Source organism: Brachypodium distachyon, chromosome 2, assembly GCF_000005505.3.
Source record: "Brachypodium distachyon strain Bd21 chromosome 2, Brachypodium_distachyon_v3.0, whole genome shotgun sequence".
NCBI lineage: Eukaryota > Viridiplantae > Streptophyta > Magnoliopsida > Poales > Poaceae > Brachypodium > Brachypodium distachyon.
The window spans coordinates 33,034,742-33,052,887 of NC_016132.3; the positions used below are offsets into that span (position 1 = coordinate 33,034,742).

The 18,146-nt window shown below is 41.2% G+C and overlaps 1 pseudogene; it reads right to left on the reverse strand.

The window, feature by feature from the left end:
• Positions 1-1,008: 1,008 nt before the first annotated feature.
• LOC100843042 lies at positions 1,009-17,856 on the reverse strand (annotated as a pseudogene).
• Positions 17,857-18,146: the final 290 nt, after the last annotated feature.

The window sequence follows — 18,146 nt, forward strand, 5'->3', positions numbered from 1 at the left end:
ACTCTTAGCATCAGTCTTGATCAGGTCAAGGAGAGAGGCGAGGTTGGGGGCTGCATTATCGAAGACAGCGGCGTTGCGGTGCCTCCAGATTAGCCATGCTGTAAGCATGACCAGAGACGCAATGCCCTTCCGAACGGAGGGGGGGGGGGGCGGAGGGGCGGATGGACTCCTGCCACCAAGCTGAGAAATATTCGCGGCGGTTGGCGGGACGCAGGTGGAACGGACCCACGAAAGGACCTCATGCCATAGGATGCGGGAGAACGGGTGGTCCACAAGAAGGTGGTTCATGGACTCCAAGGTTTGGTCACACAACAAGCAACGTGGCGCGTGGGTCAAGCCGTGACGTGCCCGCCTCTCGGCAGTCCAGCAACGGTCCTGGCAGGTCAACCAAATAAAAAATTTCAGCCGTGGTGGGGTCCAAGATTTCTAGTTCAGCTTCCAGATCTCAGAGGTAATCCCACCCTGAAATAGCGACTTGTAGCACGACTTGGAAGAGTACTGGTCATAAGTCGTCCATCTCCAGGAAAGGACATCAACCGAGTCCAAGAGACGAATGTCGCGGATCCTTCTCCAAATCTGGATATATTGCCAAAGGGCCATCGGTCCAAGAGCACCCTAGATATGATGGATCCAACGCCTATCTGAGAAGGCCTCACGGACCGTGCGTTTCTTCAGAAGGAGTCTAGGGACGAGAAGGTGGAGGTCCAGAGCCAGCTCAAAAATAGCGTTGCCATCCACCCAACGGTCCTCCCAGAACAGGACGGAGGCACCATTGCTGACTACCATGTTGGTAGAGGCAAAGAAGATGCCGAGCTCAACATGAGAGAACTGCAGATCCAAACCACGCCAGGATCGGAGGGGATCGGTTCTCATACGCCACATCCAACGAGTACGCAAATTGCGGTAATGATACTCACACAAGCTGGACCGTTGGAAGCTCCCTTTTTGTTGTACAAGCTATCCAAACTCATTGAAATCATGGCCTCCTCCCTCATAATAGAAACCAAATCACAACCAACCTAATAGAAACAACCATGGAAGTGATCAATTTGTATAGAAGAAGAAAGGCAACCATCAGCCAATTCCAATGCTTACTTGTGTACTGCTACTAGGAGGCCGGTGCATGTTTGTGATCAGAGGTTCGTCGACCGTGCTGCTTATGACGAGCGGCAATGAAGCGTGCTCTGAAGAGCGAGTCACGCCAGGGGTAGGGCAGAAAGAACCATTTGTAAGGTGATTATTCAAGTTTGGTTGGCTAACGGTAGCAGCTTTCATGATGACAATGAATGTATTTTATAGCATGCTCCATTTAGTTGAATGCACTGAATTCTGCTGGTGCCCAAACAAAAACTATCTTATTTGTTTTACGCTAGCCAACTTATTCAACTGCTGCTCTCTTCTCCCCAATTGACAGGAGCGTAGTAGCTCAATTGTTTTGATGAGAGTATATGTTGCTCCATCGAGCCAAGACGTTCGTTGAGTCTCTAAATGAGTGGCACATCAACCCTAAGAGATAAACAAAAGCAAACCAATTCTATAGTCCGCAACAAAATTAACTGAATGATCAGCAAGTAACACTTTAAGTCTGCAACCCAGCAATACAGCTGTTGGTTTTTACAGCAAACTGTACACAAAAGCGAAACTAATGCACGGGCTGCATACTACAGCCTACAGCAGCTCACTTGCAGTCATGGCGCCTACATTTCTTTGACTTCTGGTTTTTCTGCTTCTGTGCTATGTTTTCTGCAGCCGACTAGCCCGCGGGCGCAGCTCACTTGCTGCATGACGCCTACATTTCTTTGATTTCTTATTGTTTTTCTGCTTCTGTGCTATGTTTTCTGAGGCCGACAAACCCGTGGGTGCATCTGCATCTTCCTTGGCCGCATTACCAGCTCCTGTCTCCGATTCATTGTCTGAATATCCGTCATTTCTTGACTGGACAATTTTTGCAGCCTCATCCCTTCTCTCTTCTACTATGGATGCCTTTTCAGAACGCAGAAAGCTGATGATCTTCTTCACTTTCTTCTCGCCATCTTTCCAGGTTGAATAGAGGTCCTTGGCAGTCACACAAGTTCTGTTCTCCGCACTGCGATGACAAACAGTTCACACACTCAGACGGGAGCAGAAATTATGGGTCGCAACAGCCAAGCTGCCAAAAACTCAGGTGAACAGTTCTACATTAAAGTTCTATTTCCCGAAAAGATAGAAATCATGCACCAAAAGGACGATATTAGTACAAGGTCGTACTATGATTTGTTCAATCAAACTGGAGTAATTGCATTTATATTGACTAATAACGTCTACGAACTGCTGACATTCTAATGCATGCATACCTATCATCACACCGTTTGTCGAACTGATCGCACATGCGCCTGACCTCCAGTAACAAATGCACATCTATCTTTATCGGAGGTCCTCTTTGCACCACCCAGGAAAGCACAGTTTTGAGGAATAGAACAATAGCCCTTGCATCTTTCTGCAGAAATTGGTTTGTTAAACATGGATTGTGAATTCATCAGACCAAAAAGAAAGAGCAGTTACACACTATCTACACACCTGGGCTTGCTTGTTGACTTGAAACGCCTCAAACATCTCCCAAAATTGAACACCGCATCTTCTGTTACCAGCACGGTTCTCTTCGAACGTCAGCAGAACATTCTTGTGTACCTTTCTAAACAATATTTTCTCTAAGTTGCACAAGTCTTTTTTCTTCTTCACCGGAAGCATTTGGAATGATTGATGTTTCATCAACAAGTTGGAAAATTTTCATCCCAAAACTGCTGATTACGAGAGCATTTACGCCTGGAAATATTGGATAGGCTACGGGTGAAGCCACCACTGTCATGCGTTCTCCAATTACTAAAAGTGCATCAGCAAACAGTCTTCTGAATTTGCTCATTTTCCGAGACCTTATTTGCAAAGCGCCTAGAATATTTTGGGAGAACTTCAAAGGCAAATCCTTGAAAACTCGGTGCATCTGAAGGAAACGTGTGACCTCATAGCAATCCCCCACGTTAAGTGTTAATGTCACAACATAAAGTGTGACAACTAATCTCAAAAGGATTGGACTGTCTGTAGTAGTTGAAGTCTTATGGACCCACTCTTGAATCATATGTTTCTTTGTCAACAGATCCCTGATCGATTCAAATATGAACCGCCCTACTGATAATGCCAATTTCTCCATACCCGGATCTGGAGAAGCATCAAAACATATATGAAGGAAACGACAGCCATTTTTGCACTGTGTCATCTTGAGAAAAATTGATTCTGTGGAGACCATACAACCATACAGTGCAAAGCATGATGAAGCAAAGTAACCAAGACACTCAATGAGATCCACATAGCACATTGGGGATATGTAATCTGGTTCTGCTCTCCAGTTCGTTCAAGGTAAACTTGAAGGTGGACTCAAGAGCAAGCTTAAAGTTCAAGAGCAACGAGTATCTGCCATCAAGGCTATTGGGATACTGACTTCCTATTTCTTTGTCACAAAGGAGGGAAAGCTCCAGGCCTTTGCACTGATGACTTTCTATGTGTTCAAGAAAATAAGGATTGTGAATAAATATATCCAAAGGCTGAAAATTTTTTGCCCACTCAGATTCGATGTCCAGGTACTGCATAAGTCTTGAAGTAAGCATGTCGCCCCAAGGTACTACGTGTAGAAGAAGTATGGCCATTCTCCCAAGATGCCCATGGGTCAGTTTCTTATTTGTTGGCCTGAGATGTGCACCAAGGGAATCAACAATCAGACCATATGCAGCTGGTGAGTAAAGTACACAGACGTTCGACTCATCACTCGAAGTTTGCCCCCACAACTGTTGTAGGAATTGGAACCCCAGATTGAATAGTTTTCTTTTCCAGCAAATGGAGAAACACTTGGTATAACATTTAGCTTTAAAGTATGCTTCAGCTGCGTCTGACCAGCATTTAGTCATAGCGAAACTGTCACCAGCATCCTCAAGCCTTGAAGTACCGCAATTCTGCATATAGAGCATTCCTGTGGCAATGCAAGGAAACAACGTTTAGTAAGATAAGAGTTGGATGGAATGTATGACTGTCCATATGAAAGCTGAAATTTAGCATCTAGGTTTCAACACAACGCTCTAAACTAATGCAGCTGCGGCAGCAAGACTTTTAACCCGGTCGCCGCAACTTAAGAGTTGAAACCATAGGAAAGCTTCAGCTTTGATCTTGTCGACAATGCGAGGTAAGGTATTCAACTCTGAAGATCTTCACTTCTAGGGCAATTCTCTTACGAGAAACTTCCCATTGTTCAACGTTACTGGATTCTGGAACTGCTGAAGTAATTATACAACTCAAAAATTATGGAGTCGACACACCTGCTCTTTTGTAGTCGCCTAACTTGATATAGCAAGTAGCAGCCTTGTCATGCATGCCAATGCATTCATAAATCTCTGATGCTTTTTGCAATGAAGCCTGGCCCAGCTCCAAATCCTTAGACATGACACTTTCAGCAGTTGCCATAAGTCCAGCAGCTCTTGACCAATTCTCTCTGTGTGCATCACCAGCCGTTTCGAAGCACATGGTAGCCATCTCGAATTGCCCCTCATTGAATAACTAAAAGAATCGAATAACAGTTACAGAAGAGAAGCTCATACACTTCAAGTAGGTATGCATCATTACCAGAAAAAAGAGAGCATGTGTGCACAGATCAATTGTCAACAAAATAAACCCATACGTTTCAACAGATCAATCTAACCTGATGGGTAAAGCCCAGCGTGCGTTATATTTCAACATAATGAATATAACTGTTACTGAGATTTCCACACCAAAAAAAGTGTATGTCACTAACCTTGGTGCCCCGTCAACTCCAATCATCTGTGCTGCTTCCTGTCTTCATTGATTCAATGAAGGAAGAATCAAGTGATCTAACTTCTACAAGACATAACTTTTTCCAGTAGTCAAACATTGACAGACAGTAATCATTGGTATTCTCACATATCCAGAGTCTTTGCCTAGTTCGCGTGATCGCAACGTAGAGTTGCTTCAGCTCTGAACAGAGAAGATAATGCTTGTTTCTGTCAAAATCCGGATGAGAGATCTCCTCAGGTGATGATAAAATATCTTTATTTTTCATATAGCCATAGACAACTCTCCATTTGTTTCTTAAAGGCGACGAACTGAAAGATTGTACAGCAGCACATCCTGCACAATACTTTTCTAAAACAAGTAAGTACCTACTGTTGAATAAACACATTCTGCAAATCAAATATATTACAAAATGAATATAAAGAAGCAAACAGGTAGGCCCATACCTGGAATTCAAGGCCTTTGCATTCAACAATAGTCAACACAAGAGCCTGTTTACCAACAATATCAACAATTTGTTGTTTGGTAGCATCATCACGAACTACTATGACTTGCTCAGCCCCAAACCCATGCAGATTACCATGTATACTTTCGTTTTCCCCAAAAATATTCACTATCGCATTTTTATCGTTACCAGTCTCCAGTAGCACAGGAGGTTCTCCATATACAAGTCCAGTCTCTGGATTAAGCTTGTCAGCACTCGATGGAAAAAAGAAGTACAGAAGGTCAATGATACTTTGGGCCATACGAAGAATCCCACAATGGGTGCGAAAATTTTGAGCAAGTTGGAACATGGCGTTGTTTTCCATGTTTATTTCCTCGATTACATGCTTCAGTTTCTGAAAGGAATGTGGTATAAAAAAGTGAACGGATATCTTCAAATCTGAAATCAATCCCCCTAGCTATAGTTTGTGCGGTGTCACCGGCAAAATGGAAGCCCTCCTCAAAATTCTTGCAGACATACTTGAGAAGTGCTATTTGTGTCATGGTCAGATCCTGCACCTCATCTACATAAACAAAGTCCACCATATCGCCATTGTAGCCCTCAGATATCAGACTCCTGTGAAGACTATTGACAAAATCAGACAAATCGAATTCTCTGGCAGTGCACTTCATGCTCTCATAATCAAGGAAACCATCATAAATCCTTTCTCTCATGTCACTGTTCAGGGACGAAAATCTTTTATCTGAGAGCATCACATACTCAAGTCTTTCAAGTTTGCCAGTAATAGGCCTGCATGCTGTGTATCCGCCCTTTATATGAGAAATTATTTCAGTAAATACAGTGGATTCATCAAGTTTCTTGGTCAGTTTTGCATTAAAATGAGGCCAGTAGACAGCAGAGAATTTCTCATAAGTAACTTCCTTTAGTTCAATAAAAGTTTGCAATGCACGAGATTTTGAATACCCTCTCTCGGTGCTAGACTTGGGTTCACCATAAAAAATATCAAAAAACGATGTCTGGCATGTACCATCAAGCATCATCAAGAACTTGTTCTATGTTATAGCAAGGGGATAGTGCTCGCCGGGTAGATCACTAAAATTGTCGGGATTTCTGCAAATTGTTCTATATCATCAATGATATCATCCATATGATGGGTGCTAGCCTGATCAGGGGCATCACCACTAACAAATCTGTAATGGTTTAAATAACTTGCAATTAATATGAGAAATGATGTTGATATGACTGATAATAAATAATCAAATACAAATTTAACAGAACGGCTTGCAGTGTATAGTGCTGAAAAGGATATCTCCAGAATAAAATGCACTCCTATGGCTAAAATACATTATACCCTTTGAAAGAACATGTAAAAGGTAAATTTTGTTTCGATGAAAGACAAAAGGACATTTAAAGAGCATGAGGTTAGAAATGCATTGAAGGTGCACGTTTTTGCTCTCCACTTTCAAATAGATATGTTGAAAATAATTTCACGAATTGGAAACATGTGTGGAACTATCACACGGGCTCCGAATTCAACAGATTTACCTCTTAAGTCTGCAAAGCCCTGGGGATGCAATCTTTGACATCTGTTCTCTTCGAAGTAGTTTCATTGTCAATACAGTGGTTTTCCCAGTGCCTGATCTCCCAAGTGTGAAACTCGTGTCAGGGAATCGGATTATCATCTCCTCTTCATCAGTCAGTTCAAAGGGAACATCAATTTCAGACCCATCAGCAGCTGTAAGCAAATGTTTTGCCACTCCAGATGATAAGGAGTAGAATTTCATCAGCAAGAAGCTTTCACTAACTTTAAAATTATCCACAAGACACGCTGTATCCGTGAGATCATGGTCTTCTTGGGCATCAACTGTGCGGTGCTTGTAGCGAACAATATCATGCTCCAGATTCTAAATCATAGGGACTTCCAGTTTCCTGTTATCCACAACGAAAAGATGGGAGAAAATAAGAATAAATATCAACATTTTGATCATCTGCAAACTTGAATATTTTACCAGCAGTTCAATTGTATGCATCAAAAGTAAAAAAAATAAAAGGAACCAGAATACTGTTAGCAGATAGGAGAAATGGCCAAAAAAAAATCCATATTGCAAACAGGGGTATATCAACCCTAGGATTACAGGGCTTCATGGGCTTGCTATACTATGGGCCTAAAACCATATACAAGATATATACTACTCTTAACAAATACTAGGGTAAAACCCAGCAAAAGTTAACAACATACCCATCTATCTGCACTCTTCTGCAGTGATCCAGGTAATCATCTGTGTACAAGGAAAACAGGTTTTCTAGACGTTGAACAGTTCTCGCAACATGTTTGTGGGGCAATAGGTCCCAAATTCTTAGTATCTGGAAATACCTTCGTTCTCTTTTCTCCAAGTCAGTATTCCAAATGATATAACAATCTCTGATTTTGTATACTTTTGCAAGCTGGAAAGTGTTAGACATATCAAAGTTCTTAACTGTGGCCCTCCAACCAATACCAAGTTTGACAAGTTTCTGGAGTACTTCCCTCTTGAGCTGCGGTGATTTCAGTTTGATCAGAGATTTTCTAAATCCGTCGCTAAAAACGACCTGTCAAATCAGAGAAATACATAACATTGGACTTGAGTAGAAATGTATCCAAGAAAAATCAAAGTAACTGTATCTTTTAAGATAGGTAGAATGTTCATCAGACAGTATGTACTATCACCTATTCAAATTACTGTACACTCAAGTTTACCCTATCTTATCCTTAGCCCAGGAAAAGCATATCATGGGAGAAAGAAAAAAAGTGTATTTTGTCTTCATCATCTATGGCTAGAGTCTATTTCCAGTCCATCGTAATACCAAATTACAGAGTAAACAGCCTAGCAGATACAAATAAACCATAAGCATGATCCCAGAAAGTAAAGAGCCACGTTTAACTAGTTCATGACCACACATGAAAGTTTTCCGACAAATATAGCCACACACAAAAAACACATACTCCAAAACACATTAAGTTAATAATTAAGTCGCTGACAATAAACCTGAGTCTCATCACACATATATACATATATGTAATTTTCATGGCGGCCCACATAATTAACCAAGCAACCTTATGACAAGTGGGGGGAACTGATGAAATCATGATCAATGTTAAACTGACTAAGCATCAGTTCTGTACTTACCTTCCATCTAGTATTACTGAAAACTGCTGAATCAGCATATAGAAGATCGTCAACTTCACCAAGTTCATGCTTTACGTGCGAGATCAACTTACACATGGTTGCGTCATTACTTGCATTGAAAATGCATTTACGTTTTAATGCATCATCAACGAGGTTTTTCCACACAGTCCCACTTTTATATAATGTAGTAGCATTACCAACAATCCAAAGGCAGTGCCTACATAAATAAAGCATCCATATGATTAATATTATTACTAGTCTGACATACTTCCAACAAATACAAAACAATTTACTGATGTGCACCTTGCTCTAGTAAGAGCAAAAGATGTTCTCCGGTTATCAGCAAGAAATCCAAGATCTCCTCTCCCATTGGACCTAACCGTTGATATTATGATTATATCATCCTCTTCACCCTGGAAACCATCAATGGACTTGACCCCCACATGAAAGCCATCACATGTATTGTCTTTGTTGCCGAGTCTATCTTTAATTACATCAACTTGACAACTATATGGAGAGACCACACCAATACTGAACCCTTGACCTGACACCCTCCAGGCTACAAAAATGAATAAGCTGGTATGTTACTGATATTTAGGGATCGATCTTTTCATAAGACTAGTGAGGAAATTTCTAGAGCAAACATCAATTGATTACGTATCAGCCAATAATTGACTTAAAACTACCTACTTCCACTCAGAAGATAGAATATTACTAAATGGGTCCAGTCAGCCTAGCTTCATATAGAAAATCAAATTAAGGAATAGCGGAGAGCTCAAGGTAGAATTTGAAAAGTTAAAAGTAACTGTAGGTTCAGTGTACACATACAATTGAAGATGGTTTGGATTAGATGCAAAACAACAGCAACTTCAGCCATGTTTGTCCTACTGCTTTCAGTGCCCTCTTTGTCCTCCTTTCCATCAGTGACACTTACAAAAGCGTAGCTGCCATAAGGGAGGCTTGTGTATTTCTTACTATATGAAGGAGACAAGACATTTGGACCATCTAGAATCTTGCTCTCATAAAACTGAGAAACTGGAAACGAGCTGATAGAAGGATTCATGCGATACTGCACATTCAACAAATGCTTTTCGATATTCAGCATAACCAATCTCTCGAAAAGACTTATTCCGAATCCAGCTTCTTTGCATATCTAGACAGAAAAATAAATATAAGAATTATTAAGGCCTCCTTCGGTTTGCAGGAAATCTGTGGGATTCTTATGGGATTCTGAACCAGAGGATATTTTCCTGTATGTGGCATTCGGTTCACAGGATCGGTGATACCGAGTTCCTTAGGAAAACCGATTCCTGAGCCTGTTTCCAGCGGAATCTCAACATGAAGTCCGACCGCATGTAAAAATTCCTGGCGCGGAACGACTGCGCGAAGTGCCCCGCGCGCGCTACTCTCGCGCCAACTCTCGCAGCAAAAGTAATATATCTGGATCTTTCGTGAGGGCAAATAAAAGGGGAAAAAAAGGGAGGCACTCTGCCTCGTCTAGAAGGGGAGCAGCGACCGACGATAGCCACCAGATCCCGTCTGCTGGTTTCTCCCCTCGCCCATCTCGTCTTCTCCGCCCGCGTCACTACGGCGAGGCTCGGCCATCTCGTCTTCTCCGGCTGCTCCAGGTCGTCCCTACAGCATGGCCATTTGTTCCTCTTTGCAGGTATGTCAGGTGTTCAGAGATCAGTCGATCTGATTCATCAATTTTGTGGTTTCAGTCCCCTTAGGAGATTAATAGCAGAGTTTTTCTTTGTCAAATACAACCAGATGATTAGTTGGCTTTGGACAATAATTAGGAGATGTTAAATACAACCAGATGACAATTCCGAAGGTAGAACCAGTACACCAAGTAATCTTTCTCAAGCCGGAACCAATCAATCTCCATCTACTGTGTGTCCTAGTCATCTCTGAATGACTGAATGAGATTAATCTGGCCAGTGTACTAACGTGCTCCTACGTAGCAGTAATTAATCTGCAGCACCAATGTGTGATGCTTAGGTGCAGATGAAGAATATTAGCAATCAGTTGTGGTGATTATTTTGGTTGCAATAATACTGTTGTCTTATTACAGAATGGTAATCACCGGAGCTATGAGCAACAAGGCCATCGTTCACCATCGCAGGGACTAAGCGATTTTGAAGCTGATCGTGTGATTTCTCAGCCTTCTCAACAAATAGGTATTACTCTTGAAGGGTTAAATTTCTTGCATTAGTAATTTGGTACTACAGACGAAGCGCATAATATATAGGTATTGCTCCAGTTTTAAATAAATTGGATTAGCGTGTTCTCCTACTTCCTTAGAAGGACTAATATAGTTGAAATTGAGCAAGTTTCTACCTGCTTTAGGTACCGTAAGGCCTTGTCCTAGAGCTAAATGGAGTCACCAAATGAAGCTATTTCTTATTCAACTCTTGAAAGATCATGATGTGCCTGGTTTTCGAAACCAAAATGCATGGAGTAAGGAAGCATGGACAAGTATTACTTCTCAATTGAATACCAAGTTTGTTGTGTCATTCACTGTTAACCAAGTCAAGCAAAAGGAGCAGGATTTAAAAAAAGATTATCGAAGTGTAAAAGACTTGTTAGCTGAAAGTGGTTTTGGATGGGATAGCGTGAGAATGATGGTAGATGCACCAGCAGATATTTGGGCCACATTTGCTGCTCGCAAGAACAGCAAGGATGCGCTCCAATGGCGAGACAAGTCTTTCCCATACTATGATGAATTGGTTCCACTCTACGACGGTTAGCGAAATATCCTTATAGCTTTGTGTTTTTTCAGCATGCTTTAGTCATGTTTTTCTTGATGCCAATCTAATTTTTATTGAACATATATGTAGGCCGTCATGCTGAAGGAAGGACTCGTCGTGGTATGGACTATTATGCAAGCAGGGCAAATAATGTGGTGATTTCTGTTGATGAACAGCCTGATGCTTATCAGTCTCCATCACCTACTTTACAAGGTGCCGGAGAATATGGTATGCATTTTTCTATTGAGGAAGAGACCGAGGATTTCATTGCGGATGCTGCCCAGCGTTCATCAACACCTTTTCAACAAATGAAATCCACACCAAGCTCTGCACAAGCACGTACTGAGAAGCCTAGCAGCAAACGTGCAAAAAAACAAAAGAGAAGTACTGCTGAACCTCCCGAGGGATTTCATGAGAGATACCTAAAGCTGAAGCAGAAAGAAATAGACCGATTTGCAGCTATCGAGGAGAAGAAAGCTTCTATTGAGGAGAAGAAAGCAGACGATCCCTACAGCATTAACAAGTGTATTATAACTCTTGAAGGGTTAGATGGTCTACAAGTGAGTGACATTTTGTTGGCGTCAGATATCTTCCAAGCAAAAGATCACAGGGAAGTTTTCTTATCATTTTCTAGTGATGAACTACGGTTGGCTTGGATTAAAAGGGAGATTACACGTAGCAACACAAATTATCAGTGCTAGAACCTGCATCTCATTGTGTCATGTGGTGATTAGCATATAGTTTGGTCATTTGGTGGTTAGTATATTTTGGTATGCCGTGAGGTCAGTAGTAGAACCTGCATATCTGATGGTGTCATGTGGTGGTTAGCATATATTTTGGCCATTTGGTGGTTAGTATATTTTGGTAGGCTGAGAGGTCCAACTAACATCAATGGTAATATTTTGTATAAGCTTATCTCTGTTGCAGCCATGGTAAGGAACAAGGAAAAATATATTAAGACTACTATATTATGGATTAGAACTTTAATATTCCAAGTTACATCAGTGGTAATACAACTTGGGAGCCTTCTCACTATTTTTATCTTGAATTTCTATGTGATACATACTGCTCCCACATTTGTTGTGCTATGGTATCTCGCATTTGATGTCCCGCAAGCCTGGAGTTGTTGAATGCATGGATGTCAGCATGATAGCTATGGTCTCCATTTGGTACATCAACAATCTGGTCAGGATCAATATCCATGGTAGCATCACTAGGCCAAGTCATATCTAAATTGTGTATGCGTATGAAGTTATGTAGAACTGCACAAGCCACAGATATGTCAATCTGTTTTTCTTTTGGGAAATGCGAAGCAACTTTCAGTATAGGAAATCTCATTTTCCATATGCCAATAATTCTCTCAATATGATTCCGAAGTTGAGCATGTCGGAGATTGAATAGTTCCTTGTGATTCTGTGGCTTTTGACGTGCTCTTCCTTGTTCATTTAAGTGATACCTAGTACTACGATAGGGAGCAAGAAATTGAGGTGTATTTGCATAACCAGCATCTACTAGATAAAATTTGCCATCAAGAACTTCAAAACCATGGTTAAGTGCATCTTGTAGAACTCTTGCATCCGAAGCTGATCCCTCCCAACCAGGATTTATATGTACAAACTTCAAATCAAAATCACAAGCAACCATCGCATTCTGTGAGATTGTTTGCTTCCTATTTCTGTATGGTTCTTGTTGATCCAATGGAAGTTTCATAGGGATATGAGTACCATCTACAGCACCAATACAATTCTGCACACAAGACAAGTCAAAGTTAGATATTTAAAACTATTTTATTCCAATGTTAAACCAAAACAATTCAAGATGTAGTCGTACCTTGAAGAAGGGGTAAAATTTTGGTTTCCTCATTATTGAATGCGGGTGTAGAGAAGGTGGACGTATGTAGATAGGTGTGAGATTTGTGATTGCTTCAAGAACTCTTTTGAAATGTCGATGTATTGTATCTGGGCTATGTTGAAACCAATCTTGAAGTGTTTCATTGGTTGCATTTTTTGCTACTGCATACAAAAATATAGCAACTTGTTCTTCTACTGAAACATATGTTGTATCAGCTAGATATTTTTTCTCACACAACTTATTGACTAGTGCAAGAAAAATGGAAACCTCCATGCGAAAGTTCCTTTTGCATAAGCTTTCATGTCCAGTCAGGATCTCATGAACACGACAAGCACCTGTAAGCTTTGATGTGTGCATTGGTCTCCTACTAGAAGATGATGGTGATGACTCTTCTAAAGTAGGGAGAACAAAATTAATGAACTCATCATCAGTTGCTGATCTACGGTGGTAGCTTGAGTACATGTTGTGAAATGATGTTGTGCAAATGATGCTGAAAAATCAATAGAAGAGAGTAAAGAAAATCATTACTTTTGCTTGGGAGAAAATAAGTTTTTTTTTGCAGAAGCTGGACATGTACCGACCTTATTTCTCCAGCCAGCTATGCCTTGTTGTGTTGGCTTGTCCAAGAGCAAAGCTGAGATTGAAGAGAATAAAACAGAGCATAGTGTGCGAGGAGCAGCTGGAAAAAGGAAGAACTGAAGAGAACCAGTGAGGCTATTTATACACGTACTAGTACTAGTTGAAAGCTAACGGCTAGTTGAGTCAATTAATTGTGTGCTAACGGCTAGTGTATTCCTGTACCTTTCCTATGTTACAAAATGGTGCAACCGAATGCTAGTTATTCAGAAATCCTGAGGTTTTGCTTTCCAAAGGATTTGGATGGTTTGGGCATCTTATTCCTACACTTTTCCTATTCCCATGTTTTGTAAATCCTCCAAACCGAATAGGGCCTAAGAGTATGGACACAGAAAATACAAACGGAACAATAAGTAAGAAGTAGACTTCGCATATTTTCATGAAAAAAACATAGTTGTAGCATTTCAGCACAGAAATCTATATTGCGGATACATGAACCATTGACTAAGAAATTGAAGTGCGTGGAAAAAAGAGAATAAGAGAACACCTACTTGGCTTTTTACCATTGTGCTCAGCTGGCAGTCATCTCCTAGCAAAACAAGATGTTTCAACCAACGCAAACGTAATGGGATCACCAATTCACACTCTCGCACTTGGGCAGCCTCATCAACAATTAGCACATCAAGGGGTTCAATCTCCATATGATGCAATCGGTAAGAACTAGAGGTCGTACAGAAAAAAAGCATAGCATTACGCATGCAGTAGCGCTGGACCCAATTTTTGTCTACTCCAATGGGTAAATTGAGCGAGTGCTGGAGATCCTGCAGCAATTTAAGGCATGTGGACCCTGTTCCATCCAGTTCATTCCTAATAAAAGATATAGGCTGCAGAAAAACTGAGTTTTCGGTTGAGAGATCACTTAGGCCCCTTTTTAAACTCTTGTAGATCATATCAACATCACAAAGAAGGGTGTCAAATTTTTTTAGCATATTAAACAATGCAGATATATTGGTGATACTATCGTGTGAAAAGCACCTTCCAGGGAGGTGAATCCACAAATTCATTATGCATCTTTTAAGAGCTGCTGCTGTCACATTAAATTGCTTCTTTAGGGAGTCCATAGAGCACACAGGATCACTACTTGCATCATCCTGAAATAGCATATCATACTGAGAACCACAGTCTTCAAAAAAAGATATCATTGAAGAGAGATTGCACCTCCATCCAGATTTATTTGAAAAGCACCCAACAAGTTCTTTGACACGAAAATCCAAGAAAACTTTCTAAAGATCCCCAGGTATGTCCATGTTATACTTGTTCCCAAACAGCAAGACATCTCCAAGAGAAAATGGTAGACCATTATCATCAATGGTATTGTTGAAATTCTTCAAGTTTTGAAGGAAACTAGTGCAAACTCGAATCACAGCAATATTTGTGGGAGCGCATGTTAGAGTTCTGCATTTCAAAGAAGCCAATGCCCAGAGTAGAGCACTGGCAGTCTCGGTCTTTCCAGTACCTGGTGGACCCCATATAAGCTTCCTGAGGTTCCTATGCCTGCACCGTAAAGCTGCGATGACAGATCCAATAGCATCCATTTGCGACCTATTAAGATTTATAGACAGTAGTTGCTCTGTAAAAGAAGACAAATATTCCACATCCTGTGTCACGCACATACCACAGACATCACCGCCCTACAACAGAGCCAACAAAAAGAAGCTCAAAGAAGTTAGATACTCAAGGTAATCAAATTAAGTAAAACAAAAAAGGTACTTGTGGAGGTCATAATGTCATATTACCGAATTTGTGGGAGCTAAGAGAGATTTGATTGCTGTGAAATTGTTTTCCATGTGCTTGTCAAAGCTAAGCGCTTTCCATATCCACATGTTTGTTATGATATGACTGAGAGATATTGCATATCTGAGTTTATGTAAGTCTTCTTCCAAACCAATATCCTTTGCAACCTTAATTTTGAGACCCTTCAGGCACTCATCCTCCTCCTCATCATCATCTGTATAGAAGTCAGTAACGATTGCTAAGTGATACGTCACACCGTAGCGGTTGAAGTCCTCCACAGCTTCAGGTTTCATGCTCGACAAAATAAGTATGCCGCCGTTCCTCACAGCAGGAGCCCAAGTAGAAGAATACGCCCCATTATCCCAAAAATCCACATCCATAAAGTACACTCCTGGTTTCCCTGTTTCCTCCATTGAAAGTATTGTCAAAGAGGGTGCTTCCACTATGAGGTCAAGGCATGAGCATAGATCTGACCTTGTTTCTTCAATCAGAGGTGCACGATATGACTCAAGATAGTGATCAAGTGACATGAAGTTGCAAGGAATAGTCTCAACCTACATGAAGAACAGTTTTGTGATTAAAGCTAGCAGCAAAATCTTGATTGCAGTAACATGAACACATCAGTGTCATATAATTGATGCTAGCAGATCAAATATGTGATAAATTCCATCTTTTACAAAACCAGGCAAGCCTAGCAAATACAGGGCTTAAGCTCTTGGCAACCAGACTTCTATTTATCAACTCCTGAATAAATTAATACAACTAAAATGACATCGCAAATTCACAATACATAGCTTTACATTAGGCAGCGTGACTGACATCTCCCAATTGTATCTAGAACTTAATTTCGTAGTATCCGCAGTTTTCTGAAACAATCCACAGGCTAGATCATGCTACTAAAGGCTACTTAAACATGCCAGAAATTGAAGAATCGTGCAGCATGGCAAAGAAAATTTAACGCATCATTAGTGCCGACGATAATGGATATTGAAATCATGCATAGCAGTTAGCTGGCCCCAATCAATCAAAGCCATACGCAATGAGGATTTTTATGGCAGGGACTAGCCAATGTGAGCCAATCCATCAAGCAAATCCAAAGGCCTAGATTCATCAATACTAGGAGGCAAGGAGAGTAGTATTATTTGTTCAAAGGGCAAAAGAGGAAGGTCGTGCCTGGCAAATCCCACGTATCCAAAGATTCCAAAATCATTTGCGGAGAAGAAAACTTATTCAGGAAAAGATGTGGTGGTATTTCTAACTAGTGTCACGTGACCTAGTTTTTGTGGTGATTAGCAAACGTGGACTAATTGTGGCTAGACGATAGAACAATTGGTTTGTTAAGTTACTACTAGTACTTAAGAACAAACCATCATTGCATCGATCTTTGGTAGCGATGAAATTGTCTTGAAAAGATCTGTTTGTACGCCTTTCGTGACTCTTTTTGTTCCTTTTAATTTACATATGTAGTCATGTGTTTCATCAATATATTTTTTCTGCTCGGTGGTCTATACAATGTTTTAAGCAAAAGTTGGTATGAAGAAAATATAAACACAATGAAATGTGTCACGATATCTTTACTCTTATAAAAGAGGCAATTGGTGGCGGCGGTCCATCGCCTCTTTTGCCTCTATCGTGAAATCATACGGATGATGTTTTCCATCCATCAAAGCTAGGATAAAATTACTAGAGAGGGCCATCAATATATAAAAGTTTTTTTAATTCAGAGGCAGTCTAAATGTTTTATCCATAGCAACGCACACGCATTTAGCTTTTTTTAAGAAAGCATGTGAATATTTTCTTATATACATAACAGATCTCCGTGATGGTAGAGTCTCACGCCTAATATATTAATTACCGATACCGTTTTTAGGAATATAATATATTAATTACCTAATTAGCTTCTTGTGAGAAGATCAACGAATCTACAGATATGTAAAGCCCGGCGGAAAAAAATCTATAATACCATGTTTGATCTGAATTAATACTACTCTCTCGTAGCACAAGTAAATTGTACCGTAAAAGTGCCCTACGCAATTGCACTGGATTCCGCCCACCCTAGCACCATCTTTCGCAATGCCCACAACCCAGTGGTCCAAACGACCAACGTCGATCACCAAACACCGTAAGCAAAGACTCGTCGATCGTTAGATAAGACCAAAGCACCAATCAGAAAATTAACCTAGGCAAACTGAAAGCGCTGCGCTCATGCACACATATACATACAGTTCACCCAGTTGGCAGATCGCACATACTGACATACACACACGGATCGGAAAAAGAGAGAGAAATCGGATGCTTAAGTTGGTACCCGCTCGTAGGCGCCGCGGACAACCGAGCGGCGCGCGAGGGGTTGATTGATTACCTTCCCTTTGTAAAGGTCGTCGTCGACGATGTCGTGGATGGACCAGGAGAGCACAATGTCACCCAAATCCATCTCCTCCATGCCGCGCACGAGCGGCATGGGGATTTGAGCCTCTCTCCGCAGGGACTCCTGTTCTCTCGCACAGGAGCAGCTGAGCAAGCAGTCGGCGATGAAGAAGGAGAGGCCGAGAGGGGGTTTTGAGGATGAGGAGACAGACGGAGGCTGCTTCGAGGTTTTTCCGCTTCCTTCGGGTAGAATCCCTTTTAGTCTTGGGGTTTGGACTTATGGGGACAACTAGCGCACGCACTCCCCGAAGCACAGGCAAAAAAGCATGGATGATGGCGACTAGGAAATCGCGAGGCGGCCGGCCA